We start from the raw sequence: 17,252 nt of genomic DNA on the forward strand, positions 1-17,252 counted from the left end.
TCCAGGCTGTGGGAAGAGTTTGTCTCAATATTGCACTTTAACCACTGTGCCACCAGGGTTCGTTTTCATAACTTACTGCTTCTTAAATTACAACAAATGATCTCTTCCATTTCTATTTGTCTGAAACGGTATAGGGTTTCCTGCCTAGGCAGGGGGTTGGACTAGAAGACCTCCAACTCTGTTATTGTATTGTATTTTCTATAAACAACATTTTGAAAGCCAAACTTTAAAATTCAGTCCTGGTCATTAAGGGCTACCATAGACAATAACATACCTTTTAACCTTGATCAAATAAACCAACTTTATATTCCTTCCTTGACAATCCCAAAACTCGATTTCTTGTCATATTTTCTTTTGTCTGTTCTCACAAAATTCTTCCAAACTTTAATAAGTATTTTTTAACTCCAATATAAGAAAGTTATCCTGCTCATTCTTCCTTTTTTTTGTTAAAATATCAGCCAGTTTCATTTGTAGATGCAGGGTAACTTCTTGTTCCAGATCATTAGTCTGTAATTTTTAAATTCACTTTCAAATCAGTCTCAGACCTATCTGGTAAAATTTTCTCCTCTTTAATATTTTCTAAACCCAATCTTTTTGTAATGGCATATGGTTCCAAAATTATCTGGTGGATCTTATTCATGACTACTTTCAATACATTATTTAGCCTCATTCTGTATTAATAAGATTAAATCTTCTTCTCTTTAATTATAACCTTTAGTTCTTTCTGGTTCCTTCTAGTATCAAAGCGTCAACATCTTACATGTCTAAAATATTTTAAGTATTCAAAACAGCAGCATGTTCCCACAGGAAGGATTCTTATAATTATTTTCAAAATCTTTCAAAAATAAATCCATTTTAAATCCATTTTAGTCCATTTGTAACTTTCCAAAATTAATGTTTAAGTCACTTTTTTGCTGTTTATTCCTCCAAACTATTTTTAAGTCCTTAAATTTATGTTTATTTTGATAAGGATTGAAGGAAGCCTGCCCAATGTAGTATAACATGATGCCCTCAAAAACAGCTAATAAGCAATTTCCAAAAATAATTAAGAAAGGAAGTATGTGAATCCCTGTATCTATAAAAGTGCCAATTATGGTTTGGGCAAAGATGTGATCCCTTATTTCCTAGACCTCTAACCCATTGCCTGGTGGTCTCCTTATGGGGAACAACTGTCTGGAGCACATGTGGGCAATTCCAAGTTCTCTCTGTCTGGAAAAGAATACCAAAGTTCTGGTCTATTTTCCAGCTGTTCATTCTGTCATGGTTGTCAACTCTGGTCTGATCAAAGCTGTTTTCAGGTTTGCAATTTCTTCTCCGGAAGTGATTGGCATCTCTGTGATCTAACACCTGTTTTCTGTGATAAGCAATTGATAATTTAGTGGACATCAAAAACAAAAAACAGGTGGATCATTGAACAAAGCAATCCAAGACCCCACATTAGGCACAAATGACCAGATCAGAATGATCCTGCTTTGGATATGTTATTTGAAGACCCAGATCTTTGGAGGAGGTTCTGATGCAGGGAAATTTGGAAGGAAAGATAAGAGGACCAACATAACAAGGTAGACGGATTCAGTTGCAATGGTTATAGTGTTGGACAGGAAATACCAGATTATGACCAGCTGTTCATGGTGAGAATCTACCCATATATTTTTAAGAGCCAACCTCAACTTGATGACATATAATTGATAAACCAATTGCAATATATTTGGAATATTGGTGGAACTGGTTTGATTTAATTATGAAGCTTTGTGCAGCGAGTGCGGGTTGATCTTCCATCTACACACAAAATCGTATTTCAACCCATCCTGATGAATTTGTAGCTCCAACTCATAAGAAAAGTTCTCTTGAAGCAGCAATTCAAGATGAGGTAGTGATGAAATTATGTTACTTATTCCCTCTCAGTGGAAAGGGCAGACATGAATAAAAATGGGGCTAATCCCTAAACCTCTTGGCAGGGAACTCTACAATGTGGAAAATGCTATCAAAAGACTTTCTCTTGTCTTGCCACCAAGATAGGAAAAAAAGATCTTTACATTAATCCCCAAAATTTACCAGTTTTAAGTTAACCAACAAATTAGGGCTAACTAATCCATGGCAAATTATTTTGTTGTAAAATACTGCACCTCTGATTTGGTGATGCTTTTAATTGCTACGATAGCAAATAATCTTGGACTCTTTTCGCATGGCAGGAGAGAAAGTTGAACATCTTTCATACAGTATGTGCTGCCTCCAACGTATTCTCAGCATCACCTGGCATGACAAAGTTCCAAATAGCGTAGTTTTGGAACATGCTGGAATTTCTAGAATGTATACACTATTGAAACAGCGACGTCTACGCTGGCTTGGGCATGTCGTGAGAATGGCTGATGGTCGGATTCCGAAAGATCTCCTGTATGGAGAATTAGTGCAGGGAAAGCGCTCCAGAGGGAGACCACAGCTGCGATATAAGGATATCTGTAAGAGGGATCTAAAGGCCTTGGGAATGGACATTAACAGCCAGGAAATCTTGACCTCTGATTGTTGAGCTTGGAGGCTAAAGACGCAGCATGGCCGTCTCCAATTCAAAGAGACATTTGTTCGGCAGGCTGAGGCAAAGAGGCAGTCCCGGAACCAGGGAAATCAGGAGGCTGGGCAGGGGAGAGAATGTATCTGCCCTCAGTGTGGGAGGGATTGCCACTCCCAAATTGGCCTTTTTAGCCACACCAGATGCTGCATTAGGACCTCTTTCCAGAGCACGATATCATAGTCTTTTGAAACTGAAGGATGACAATGAGCAAATAGCGCTGCAAAAAAGGACAGGATATATTAATGTCAACAAATGGAAAGTTATGGTGAAAGATCTGTAGGAAGTTGTCACTCAGCCCTCTCCCAGAAAAATGAAATATCCTAGGAAATATTGAAAAGGCAGAATATTACATTTCCCTGGATATGAAAAGGGAGAAACATGTTTTAAAGACAGAGTAGCTCCCTGTCAATGGACCATTAAGATGCCCAAGCCAGTCCCTTTACATAATAAAGAGTTCTCCCCTTCAGCTCCAGGGGGATGGGATTAAGGCATGATAATATTGGCCCTTTACCCAATTTACCACATGACATCTGAGAACTCAACCAAACTTGGATTCAAAACACAGCCCAGAGAGTTGCCCCTGCATGGCCCCATGGGAGTCTGACAACCAATCAGAATACATTGCTTACACAGGAACAGGAAACAAATAGGTGGGGCCGAACAGATTATTAAAAACCCTGCAAGCCCCTTTTCTTCTCCTCCACCCAACATTGAAGCATGTGATCACCTTTTCTGTTCAGGACTCAAGCCATGTAGTCCTGTCCACCATTAAACCATCTTTCCAAGCTACCTCCATGTCTCCAGTGTCTTTTTCCCCACTTGGAGCCGAACCCAGAAGGACATTTCTCTCAACAGATCAAAGCCACATTTATGATCTTGTGGATTTGAGTAGGCCCCCTCTTGCTGTATCATGCTGTGCTCCTTTCTGATTAGTCCCTTACTCTATCTGGCTGTAACTAAGCTACTGGTACATGCCCCACCCAGCAGCTCCTAAACTTTATCCCACTGCATTTCTGGATTTATGGACCTCAAATAAACAAATTGTACTGCTCCCAAACAAACTGCATAGACATAAATCAAGAAGGTTCTGTTCTCTTTTGTCTCTTTCTGAAAATGTTTCCTCTCTAGTTTTCTCAAGAAAGCTTTAAGGGTTGAGACTGGAAAGTTTTGCAAGTAACAATGAGTAATAGGAACAAAGATTTAAAAAATCCCTATCAGTCCAGTTGCACAATCAGTGATTCTTTCATTGTTTTAATGAAAGGTTTGGGATGGATGCATGGAGACTTCTCGGGAGAAAAGCTAAGGCATAAAAACACTGCAATCAGAATACAGTTTAAGCACGGGATATGGTTTCACATCCTTTTTTTGGGGGGGGGGGATGAATTATTATATGCAATATGGAGACATATACTGTATATATTCAAAATATATAAAATAACCAGCAAAGTGGTTGTGTATGAATTACTGGGCAATTTCTGCCTCTGGAGAGAAGCACCTATTACCCACTGTCTCCTACATGTTACCATATTCTTTATAATATTGAAATCCAAACATTACAAGTTCTAGGAGTGTAAAAAGATATTTGCCACATCATGTTTGCTACTGGTCTAATCAGTATCTTGTAATTTGATTAAATACGGCTCTCTGAAGCTTCAGTTCCAAAACAATATAGTTGCCATACAATTTTTCTCTTTTCTACCTCAGTGCCCACATATAGGTCAGGTTTGTGTATCCTGCTAAGCCAATATGTGATTATTTTGGTTTTGGCTTATTGTCTAATATAAAAATAAGACATTTCAATTGAAGGTATTCAATTGGTGAATACCTGGATATAGCAGTATCCATAGCAAACAATGATGGCATGAAAATGATGGCCACACCTGGAATACTGCATTCAGTTTTGGTCTCCAGGATTGTAAAAAAGATGCTGAGACTCTAGAAAGAGTACAAATAAGAGCAACAAAGATGGTTAGGGGACTGGAGGCTAAAACATATGAAGAACGGTTGCAGGAACTGGGTATGTCTAGTTTAATGAAAAGAAGGACTAGGGGAGACATGATAGTAGTGTACCAATATCTCAGAGGTTGCCACAAAGAAGAGGAAGTCAAACTTGTCCAAAGCACCTGAGGGCAGGACAAGAAGCAATGGGTGGAAACTAATCAAAGAGAGAAGCCTTAGTTCTTAGAACTAAGGAGAAATTTCCCGACAATTAGAACAATTAATCAGTGGAACACCTTGCCTCCAGAAGTTGGGAATGCTCCAACACTGGAAGTTTTTAAGAAGATGTTGGATAACCATTTGTCTGAAGTGGTGTAGGGTTTCCTGCCTAAGCAGGGGATTGAAGGCCTCCAAGGTCCCTTTCAACTCTGTTATTCTATTCTATTCTATTCTATTCTATTCTATTCTATTCTATTCTATTCTATTCTATTCTATTCTATTCTATTCTATTGTGTTCTAAATAAAAATCCACATGTAATGATGCCATCACTCAAATGTCACTTTGGTGAACTTTTGTCCTGTTGTCATGGCATTTTGTCTGATGATGTTCCTCCAGGTCAGAAAAGATGGAAACACTCCCAGCCCTTCCTCCTAAATTTTGTCATCTGATGGGAACAAACAAGTGGTCCCCTGCCCTATGGAACACTCTACTCTTGAGGTTTGGCAGGTTTCTGCCCTCTTAGACTTCCATAGAGCTATGAAGAATATCTGCCTTTCCCCTCAAGCACTGAGATAACTTTGGATAATTGTACATTAAAAGTATGACTTGGCGCCAGGCCCTTGTTGTGTTTCATGTTTAAATATTTTAGCTTGTTAGTTTTATAGTTTTAATATTTTTTTATAGGTTGTTTTAACTTTAGATTGAGAGCCGCCCAGTTTTAAGCTTGGATTGCAACATGATGGGCGATAATATACTATAAATGCTTTAAGGAAGCAAATAAATAAATGAAGTCATCTCACACATGTTGTTTGTTCTTCCTTGTCTAGTCTGGCAAATCCCATGCACAGACATATCCACTCAGTTTTTGTGGTGATTGTAAACACATAGTTTGCCGCTCCTTTCTTCAAATACTTTCTTGGCTGACAGCCTTGGAATTTCCTAATAGTTCCTATTCAAATATTATCCCACTTAGCTTTTGAGTCCAGATAAGATTATCTAGGGTGTTGCTAATATATAAATCACTTCTTATGATGTACAGGTAGTCCTTGACTTACAACAGTTTGTTTAGTGACCTTTTTGAAGTTACAGTGGCACCGGAAAAAACACCTTATGACTATTTTTCACACTTATGACCATTGTAGCATCCCCAGGGTCACCTGTTTTACATTCGGATCCTTGGCAAGTGGTTCAGATTTACGACAGTTGCAGCGTCCCAGGATCATGTGATCCCCCTTTGCAACCTGACAAGCAAAGTCAACTTAACCACCATGTTATTAACTTAACATCTGCAATGATTCACTTAAGCAGTGTGGAAAGAAAGGTCGTAAAATGGGACAAACGTAAAATAATTCTCACTTAACTTAAATTTTGAGGTCAATTGTGGTCTACCCGTATTCAGCAAACCATGGCTTAATGGCATTGGGTTCTGGCTGCCGCTACTGCCAGTTCGTTCAGGGATGCACTGCAGGCATGTACAGTACTAAAAAAATGCTTCTGCGCATGCACAGAAGCAAAAAACAATATGGCACTGCTTATGGCGCCACCGAGAGAACCAGTTCAGGGGCGTGGCAGGGCGAGTTACTACCTTCTCGGCCGAACCTGTCCGAACCGGTAGGAACCCACCTCTGTTTAATGAAATGTGTGAAGACAGCCTTGACATCAAGGTTGAGCAAATTATTATAACATTTAATATCAAACATCCCACAAGTACCTTACTACTTATTGCAGGGGTGTCCAAAACTTGGGAACTTTAAGACTTGTGGACTTCAACTCCCAGAATTCTGGCTGGGGAATTCTGGGAGTTGAAGTCCACAAGTCTTAAAGTTCCCAAGTTTGGACACCCCTGACTTATTGGGTCTCAAATGCGGTCAAGCAGTTTCCAAGTGCTACCGTTGCTGCCCTTAAAGGGCCTTGTAAAATTGGTTCTAGAAGCTCAGTCACTTTCAAATGAACACCATTAGGTTCCATTCTTGGTTTCTACAAAGGCTCAGTTCCCCAAGCGTCTTGCCCAGTTGTTGTAAAGATAGATTATACAGCATCTATCTTTCCTTACAGCTTTGTCAAACTGTTGCTGAAGGTGACATACAAGAAACATAAGCATCATGGCCTCAGTTAAAAACCCAGTCTAACACTTGCTGCTTTGTGCATTTGATTTCCTCCTTTAGTCAGGGCAAGCATTCAGCACGACTTCCTGTCTGTGGTTTCTTTGCAAATACAAAACTACACTCGAGATAGGCAATTCATATTTTTATCTCTAAAAGCTATACATTCCCCTTTCACTGATTTTTAAAATGGTTTCATTGCTTTACAAATTCTTATGTAGACTATCATGATTTCAATAGAGAAGAATACTTCTTAGTATTAGAAGTATTAGAATACTTCTAATGAAAGGGATCTTGGAGTTCTAGTGGACAACCATTTAAATATGAGCCAGCAGTGTGCAGCAGCTGCCAAAAAAGGCAACACAGTCCTAGGCTGCATCAACAGAGGGATAGAATCAAGACCACGTGAAGTGTTAGTACCACTTTATAATTCCTTGGTAAGGCCACACTTGGAATACTGCATTCAGTTCTGGTCGCCACGATGTAAAAAAGATGTGGAGACTCTAGAAAGAGTGCAGAGAAGAGCAACAAAGATGATTAGGGGACTGGAGACTAAAACATATGAAGAACGGTTGCAGGAACTGGGTATGTTTAGCTTAAGAGAAAGAAGGACTAGGGGAGACATGATAGCAGTGTTCCAATATCTCAGGGGTTGCCACAAAGAAGAGGGGGCCAAACTATTCTCCAAGGCACCTGAGGGTAGAACAAGAAGCAATGGGTGGAAACTAATCAAGGAGAGAAGCAACTTAGAACTGAGGAGAAATTTCCTGACAGTTAGAACAATTAATCAGTGGAACAGCTTGCCTCCAGAAGTTGTGAATGCCCCAACACTGGAAGTCTTTAAGAAGACGTTGGATAGCCATTTGTCTGAAATGGTATAGGGTTTCCTGCCTAGGCAGGGGGTTGGACTAGAAGACCTCCAAGGTCCCTTCCAACTCTACTATTGTATTGTATTAGAACCCAGTGTTGAATTGTAAGGTCCTTGGTGCTCTCTGAGCTTGGTTGTTTTCTTGCTGACATTTCATTAGCAAACTAGGTAACATCATCAGTGCTATTAAGATTTCAAAACTCATCTTGATACAGTTCTACTGTCATACAAAGCCATGATTTACTTTAGCCGTGTTTTGTTAAATAAATTGCAGCATTTTGAGGAGACAGGCCCTTCATTAACCTGAAGCCACATTGAGTTCATTGCTTCCCTCGCCCAAGGCAGATTCTCTCAGATACAAGTGGCTCAGTGGTGGGTTCCGGATACCGTCGCAACTGGCACGCTGCGATGGGACCGGGCGTCCACCACATGCACACATGCTGCACATGACCACTGCACACACATGCAAATGACCACCCTGCAATGCTCCAGTTGCTCAGTGGAACGTGCACAAATGCCCCTGCTTGGCTCAAATAGGGGTAAGGAGAGCGGGCTGGTAGTCTGCAGCACCGTACCGGAACGGTGTCTGTGGATCACAGCAGGCACTGGTACGCCCCAGAACCCACCACTGAAGTGGCTGCTTAATTATTCCAACAAGTATCATTATAGCATGTTGCTATATATGTGTATGTTATATGTGTGTTTATAGCCAGAAAGTCAGCAGAGTTGTTCTGGGTTCACAATGCAAACGTAAATACCATACATCAAGACAGAGTTGTACATTTGAGACAAATATATTACAGGTAGTCCTCAACTTATAACAGTTCATTTAGTGACCATTCAAAGTTACAACGGCACAGAAAAAAGTGACTTATGGCCATTTTTTACACTGATGACAGTTGCAGCATCCCCATCCTCATGTGATCAAAATTCAGATGCTTGACAACCGACTCATATTTACGACAGTTTCAGTGCGTGGGGTCACGTCTTTTGCGATTTTCTGACAGGCCAAGTCAACGGCGAAGCCGGATTCATTTAATACAGGGGTGTCCAAACTTGGGAACTTTAAGACTTGTGGACTTCAACTCCCAGAATTCCCCAGCCAGCATGGCTGGCTGGGGAATTCTGGGAGTTGAAGTCCACAAGTCTTAAAGTTCCCAAGTTTGGACACCCCTGATTTAATACTTAACTTAATAACTGCAGTGATTCATTTTACAACCGTGCAAGAAAAGTCATGAAATGGGGCAAAATTCACTTAACAAATCTTTCATTTAGCAACATAACTTTTGGGCTCAATTGTGGTCATAAGTTGAGGACTACCTACATTAGATCATGGTGATTTGGGCACAGCTAAGATGTAGTCAGGACAGAATGCAAGCATCCCTGCCTGTCTTGGCAGTACATATGAAAGGGATCCAAGTATTCTACAAATTATTCATAGGCCAGCATGTGACACAGCTGCTAAAAAGGCCAACACAATCTTAGGATGCATCAATAGGGACATACACATCATTATTATGTGTAATTATTTCGCTCCCCTTCATTAACCTGAAGCCACAGTGACTTCACTGCCTCCCTCCCTCCTTCCCTTGCACAAGGCAGAATCTCTCAAATGCAAGTGGCTGCTAAGGGATGGAAATAGTATACTTTAAATACTCTAGAACCATTTATTCAATAGAATTGGCAGTGCTAGAGATGGACTAGGAGAGAGGTAAAGAAAGAAATATTTTTTTTCTCAATGGGGAAGAAAACAGTAGTAGAAAGAGAGGTGGGTGGCTACTGGTTTGCACTAGTTCAGGTGAACCAGTAGTGGAAATTGCAACTGGGTTGCCGAACCAGTAGGGACGGCAGGCTTACCATGCTCCCAAACCAGTTCCCCAGTCTCCGTGGCATGGTTTTTTTTGGCATTTTTAATCTGCACATGCACAGATCTATTTATAGGCAACTGCGCACATGCACAGAGCACACATCAGGCATGCATGCAAATTGTGCATGCACCGAACGGCAATAATGCCAGCAGCAACCCACCCCTGAGTGGAAAGATACTGCAACAGGGCAAGGTCATGAGAGACAGAGACCAAAAAGAGATGAAGAAGGAAGGGAAGGAGGAAGAGGGAGGAAAGAGTGAACCAGGTAGAGATACCTCCTTAGTTCTGGCAGCCCGTGGAATAAAACATTTCTAACCTTTGAAGTCGAAAATCATGTGACAGAAATCTATTGTACAAAGATAGTTGGAAATCAAAGATAGGAAATCAAAAAACTGAATTCCTTTTTTTAAAAAAATCTACATTTGCTTCAAATATGATATGCAGCCTGATTGTGGCAATCAATAGCTGAGTTTACACTTCAAATGAAGGTATTTCTTTCAGCTGAATCACACTCCCTTGCAATTAGAGTACCTTCAGTGAACTTTGGACATTCTGCATTCAGCCAGCAATTAAGGGTGTGCAAACTGAACTTATCTTATTGGCACACAAAAAAAGCCACATTATAATAATTGAACAAGGGAATTATCTTGTGTGTAAGGTAAATCTGTTTATCTTCTTATCCAAACAGGCTGTAATCCAATTTGGACTTTTAAGGCACATTGCCCTCCTGGGCAAGTTCTCCTGAATGACATTACAATGATATTTGGTTTGCTCCTAAGATTTCATAATCGTCACCTTCCTCTGTAGTCATTCTGAATTGTCACCGTCCACTTTGAACCATGTTGCCCAGAACTAGACATTGGTATTTCATATGGGATCTAAGCAGGGCACAAAGGAGTGAAACAATTACTTCCCATGATATTTATGCTCCTGAGATTTTGTTGTCTGTTTTAGCAGCTGTATCACATGCTGGCCTGTGAATAGTTTGTGATAACCAAAGAAACTTGGATCCCTTTCATATGTACTGCCAAGACAGGTAGGGATGCTTGCATTCTGCCTTGAATACATCTTAGTTGTGCACAAAACCCCCTAATCTAATAATATATTTCTCTCAAATGTATAACTCTGCCTTGATGTGTGGTATTATGTTTGCATTGCAAATTCTGCTGACTTTCTTGCTATAAGCACACATACAGCAACATCAGTGGTGGGATTCACATTTTTTTACTCGGTTCTGTGGGCGTGGCATGGCTTGGTGGGCATGGCAGGGGAAGGATACTGTAAAATCTCCATTCCCTCCCCATTGCAGGGTTAGGTTACTACAAAATCCCCATTTCCTCCCAATCAGCTGGGCAGGCAGAGGATAGATGGGGGTGGGGCTAGTCAGAGGTGGTATTTACTGATTCTCCGAATGACTCAAAATTTCAGCTACTGGTTCTCCAGAACTGGTCAGAACTTGCTGAATACCACCTCTGAGCCACATGCTATGATGCTATTTGTTGGAACAATTAACACCCAAGCAATGTTTCGCAGACAAAAGGGTAGACTTTATCTGGCTTAAGGAATGCACCTACCAGAAAGAGAGAAATCCATCCACGCTAAGGGGAATCAAATTACAACTTGAAACCTTACCCTAGCAATCAAGGCTTTCCGAAGGTAGCCATTTAGGCCTATAGCAAAGCTGACCTGTCCTTTTGCAATAAGCTATTAGGCAAAAAGATTGGGCAAATCGAGAGGGAAGAGGAAGAGAAAGAAAATAAGATTTCAGTGGGCGGGGGGAAGCTGTGTACTTTGTTGATATATGAACTACTGGTTACTAAGTTAATTGTTGGGATCATATAACACATTAGGCACATACTCTGGGTTCATACAGCATATTGAGCCACACGTTAGCCAACCATATTTTAATCAAGGGCACTTTCATTCTATTTCAACTTGAAAGCAGTTCTGGACCTCTGTATTCCATAACATCAGCAGTGTTGGAGGGCTGACTTGATTTATTCCTTGCTCAGCTGTAGCATAGTTGAAACTGCTGTGATGGCAGGGTGAGTCTGTCTTTCTTTGCGCTGGCATTTCCCCACCAGAAGAAGCTCTTGCCTCATGCATCCTCCTGGCTCCTGACCTTTAGATCTTATCCATGAAGAGAAATATTCTTGCAGGCTTTGCAGTTCTCCTTAAGAATATTGATGGAAATTTGGTCTTTTCCTCAGGAACAATATGATGATATCAGGCTAATTCCTTCTTTCCCTTCTTCCCTCCTTCCTTCCTTCCTTTGTTGTGGAGATGAAGGGAGATGATTTTTGCCATTGCAGCATCTGTAGACAACTCAAAGGTGTGGCCCTATTTTTTTTTGCTTGTTCCCAGCATTTCAAGTCAGCAGAAGTGATCAAGGAATACTTTTAAATTCCATGTGAAAGTTTAGGAAGAGAAAACAATAAGAGTGGGAAAGTGCTTCTAATGCATTACGTGAAGGAGAGAAGAGACAGTAGCAAACAAGATGTAAGCTTGTCCATTTGGATTATAGCTGAAGCTTTTGTTTGCTTCAGACTTCCCCAGCTTTAATAGAGATAATGTCTTAAGGGACACACTCCTCAATATTTAAAAAAGAATAAGGTAAAGGTTCCCCTCAAACATATGTACTAGTTGTTCCTGACTCTAGGGGGCGGTGCTCATCTCCGTTTCAAAGCTGAAGAGCCAGCGCTGTCTGAAGACGTCTCCGTGGTCATGTGGGCGGCATGACTGAACGTTAAAGCCGCACAGAATGCTGTTACCTTCTTACTAAAGGTGGTCCCTATTTTTTTACTTGCATTTTTTACGTGCTTTCGAACTTCTAGGTTGGCAGAACTGGAGAAGTAATGGGAGCTCACTCTGTTACGCGGCACTAGGGATTCGAACCACCGAACTGCCAACCTTTCTGATCAACAAGGTCAGCATCTTAGCCACTGAGCCAGCACGTCCCCTTTATTTAAAAAGAATACCCATTCCTTATCTCTATGAATTTAAAAGAGAAGCTCAGCTGCCATCAAAAGTAGACGGAGCCTGGATTTGATAAGATCAGAGAATCTTTATTCTCTCTCTCTCTCTCTCTCTCTCTCTCTCTCTCTCTCTCTCTCTCTCTCTCTCTCTCTCTCTCTCTTTTTAACTGTGGGCACACTGGCACACTTTAAAAATGAAATGCTGTTGCCTGTTTTCAAAAGAAAGTATATATATTTGCACAATACTTTAAGAGGAGGAATTGTTATTTTTAGAATCCCAATAAGGAAGGAAATCAAAACGGTTAAAGTGGTTTAGTCAGTCAACTGCTGTTTCTTTCCTTTTTATGTATATTTTAACAAATATTTTATGGCTTGTAAGGCTGATTGCAATGTGCATGATAAAGTGCCTTATCATTTCTAAAGCCTTTTTAAAATTTTACATGCAAAAGAAAATATAAAAAAAACACATCACAGTTATTTTGAAACGTAACAAATACAATGAGTTCTTTTGTCTCACGTACACAATGATATCGGCTTTAATATCCTTCCTGGATTTTTACTAAAATGGGTCATAGAAACACAAATCCTTTACAAATCTAGGCTTACACTGACAAAGCAGTGCAAGCAATGCTTCTAATGCGATCAGCTAAAAAGTTAAGGTTTCATTGCTACCTTAAATTTCCTCTCCTTGACAAGGGTAACTTTAAGTGAGGGGAAGGAAGCCTCAGAAATTATTGCTAGTATCCTTGTCAAAATGCTGCGCCTTTGAGCTATCTGAGGGACAACTCTTAGAAGTAAAATTATCATGTAACTGTTCTTTGTTCACAATGCCAATAGAAGTAAATTATTGATTTTCTTTAAGATTTGGGGACAAATTAAGATTGAATGATTCCAAGAACAGATTTTTCAGTCATGTGGAAAACATTGACACCCTAGTGGTGGGCTGGTTAAAATGCAATATTGCAGGCAAACTCTGCCCATTGCCTGGAGTTTGATCAAGATGACTCAGCCTTCCGTCCTTCTGAGGTCAGTAAAACGAGAACCCAGCAGTGGTGGGTTCCAGCCGATACACCCCGTTACGGGCATACCGTAACGGGAGCAGCAGGGACCGTTCCGGTACGGTGCTTTGGAGGGCCCACCCACCCGCACGCTTTCCTTACCTGTATTTGACCCAACCGGGCCATTTGCGCACACATATGCAGCATATGGCACCTGCATGACACTCTGCCAAGCAGCTGGAGCGTCGCAGGGCGGTGGATGTGCATATGTGTGCAGTGTGTGTGCACGTGGTGGACCCCCAGTCCCGTCACAGCGTACCGGTTGCGACGGGATACGGAACCCAGACTGTTGGGGGGGGGGCAATAGGCTGACATTGCCAAACACTCAGAGAGTGTTGTAAAGCATTATGGTGCACTATATATAAGTGCCGTTGTTATTGTACCCCGATCCAGAATCTTAACGCAGCAATACTGAAATCATAAATCAGTTTCGCTTGCCATTTGCAGAAAGCCCTGGGGGTAGGCTTAGGTGTCTCCAGTCCAGTTCAAAGGATGAAGATAGTAGTATTAATGAAAACTGGTGTTGATGAAAAATTATACTGAACTAGCAGGATCAGTAATTAGTCAGAGTCAGCATAAAGTCAATGGGAAACTGGAAAAAATCCATCATGATTTTTATTTACAGGTAGTCCTCAACTTACAACAGTTTGTTTGGTGACTGTTTAAAGTTACAATGGCACTGAAAAAAGTGACTTAAGGTCATCTTTCACACTTATGTTCCAGAATCTCCATGGCCACGTGATCAAAATTCAGATGCTTGGCAACTGATTCGTATTTATGATGGTTGCAGTGTCCTGGAGTCATGTGATCATCTTTTGTGACCGTCTAACAAGCAAAGTCAATGGGGAAGCCAGATTAGTTTAACAACTGTGTAACTAACTTAACAGCTGTAGTGATTCACTTAACAAATGTGTCAAAAAAAGGTCATAAAGTGGGCCAAAATTCACTTAATTTATGTCTCACTTAGCAATAAAAATTTTGGGGTCAGTTGTGGTCGTAAGTTGAGGACTGTTTGTATTTATGTATATACATTCAATTTCTACAGCTGCCCAACTCAACCAAGTGACTCTGGATAGCCTACAATTCTAAAACATAAACCAATTAAAACATTAAAGCACTAAAAACTTCCTCAAAATAAATAAATGCAAAGAACAGCTGTGATTATTAATTAACTAATAGTAAAGATTAGAAATGTGCCTGTAACATATTCCAAGCCCAGTTATGTAACCATTAACCACCACACCAAACTGACTCTCATTATTATAGTGATTATTATTATATACTATTATATATTTTGTGTACTATATAGTATTATATAATATATTATATAATGTTATGTAAGATATTAATTATACATACAGTGGGGCAAAAAAGTATTTAGTCAGCCACCAATTGTGCAAGTTCTCCCACTTAAAAAGATGAGAGAGGCCTGTAATTGGCATCATAGGTAGACCTCAACTATGAGAGACAAAATGAGAAAACAAATCCAGACAATCACATTGGCTGATTTGGAAAGAATTTATTTGCAAATTATGGTGGAAAATAAGTATTTGGTCACCTACAAACAAGCAAGATTTCTGGCTCTCACAGACCTGTACCTTCTTCTTTAAGAGGCTCCTCTGTCCTGCACTTATTACCTGTATCAATGGCACCTGTTTGAACTTGTTATCAGTATAAAAGACACAACCTCAAACAGTCACGCTCCAAACTCCACTATGGTGAAGACCAAAGAGCTGTTGAAGGACACCAGAAACAAAATTGTAGACCTCACCAGGCTGGGAAGACTGAATCTGCAATAGGCAAGCAGCTTGGTATGAACAAATCAACTGTGGGAGCAATAATTAGAAAATGGAAGACATACAAGACCACTGATAATCTCCCTCGATCTGGGGCTCCATGCAAGATCTCACCCCGTGGGGTCAAAATGATCACAAGAACAGTGAGCAAAAATCCCAGGACCACACGGGGGGACCTAGTGAATGACCTGCAGAGAGCTGGGATCAACATAACAAAGGCTACCATCAGTAACACACTACGCCGCCAGGGACTCAGATCCTGCAGTGCCAGACGTGTCCCCCTGCTTAAGTCAGTACATGTCCAGGCCCGTCTGAAGTTTGCTAGAGAGCATTTGGATGATCCAGAAGAGGATTGGGAGAATGTCATATGGTCAGATGAAACCAAAATAGAACTATTTGGTAGAAACACAACTCATCATGTATAGAGGAGAGAGAATGCTGAGTTGCATCCAAAGAACACCATACCTATTGTGGCAACATCATGCTTTGGGGCTGTTTCTCTGCAAAGGGACCAGGACGACTGATCCGTGTACAGGACAGAATGAATGGGGCCATGTATCGTGAGATTTTGAATGCAAACCTCCTTCCATCAGCAAGGGCATTGAAGATGAAACGTGGCTGGGTCTTTCAACATGTCAATGATCCCAAACATACCACCCGGGCAACAAAGGAGTGGCTTTGTAAGAAGCATTTCAAGGTCCTGGAGTGGTCTAGCCAGTCACCAGATCTCAACCCCATAGAAAACCTTTGGAGGAAGTTGAAACTCAGTGTTGCCCAGCGACAGCCCCAAAACATCACTGCTCTAGAGGAGATCTGCATGGAGGAATGGGCCAACATACCAGCAACAGTGTGTGCCAACCTTGTGAAGACTTACAGGAAATGTTTGACCTCTGTCATTGCCAACAAAGGATATATAACAAAGTATTGAGATGAACTTTTGATATTGATCAAATACTTATTTTCCACCATAATTTGCAATAAATTCATTCCAAATCAGCCAATGTGATTGTCTGGATTTGTTTTCTCATTTTGTCTCTCATAGCTGAGGTCTACTATGATGCCAATTACAGGCCTCTCTCATCTTTTTAAGTGGGAGAACTTGCACAATTGGTGGCTGACTAAATACTTTTTTGCCCCACTGTAATTATGTATTAGATATTATATAAAACTAACCTATTTTACCACCCTGTAATATTATACAACATAACATGATATAATTATAATGGATATAATAATACATAATAATAGTAATAGAATTGTACCTTGGGGCAATTGTAAAACAACTGGCATTGACAAAATCACCATTAGTCAATTGCAAAAGGCAGCTTTGCTCAGAAAAGCTTATATCCTGCGGTTATATTTTTTAGACCATCAAGCATCTACATCTATCTATACCAGGTTCTTGGGAAGGAAAAAAAATGGCAAAACTGGGCAATAATGAAAACATATACATACTATCTTCACTTAAGTAATTGTTGAAACCAACAATTGTCTTTAAGTGATGTAGTTGTAAAGCATGATGTCACGCATCTGTGTTGATTCAGGACAGCAGTTGCAGCAGCTTTAGTTGCTGTTGTTAGGCAAATCCCATAAGGCAACTGCATCCTCCATCACAAGGTCACCATTTGTGACCTCATTTTGCCAGTTGACTTTGTTGGAAGCCAGCAGCGAAGATTGCTAATGATAGTGACATGATTGCAGAACCTATGACCATTGTAATTGCAAGCCATTGTTAACACCCAACTGTGCATGTGTGACCATGGAGGGAATGTGATAGCTGCAACTAAGAGGAATGGTCATAATTCACCTCATATGGCACCATTGTAACCTGGGTCATTGATATAAAGACTATCTGTAC

Source organism: Natrix helvetica (assembly GCF_964273705.1).
Source record: "Natrix helvetica genome assembly, chromosome: 1".
Classification (NCBI taxonomy): Eukaryota; Metazoa; Chordata; class Lepidosauria; order Squamata; family Natricidae; genus Natrix; species Natrix helvetica.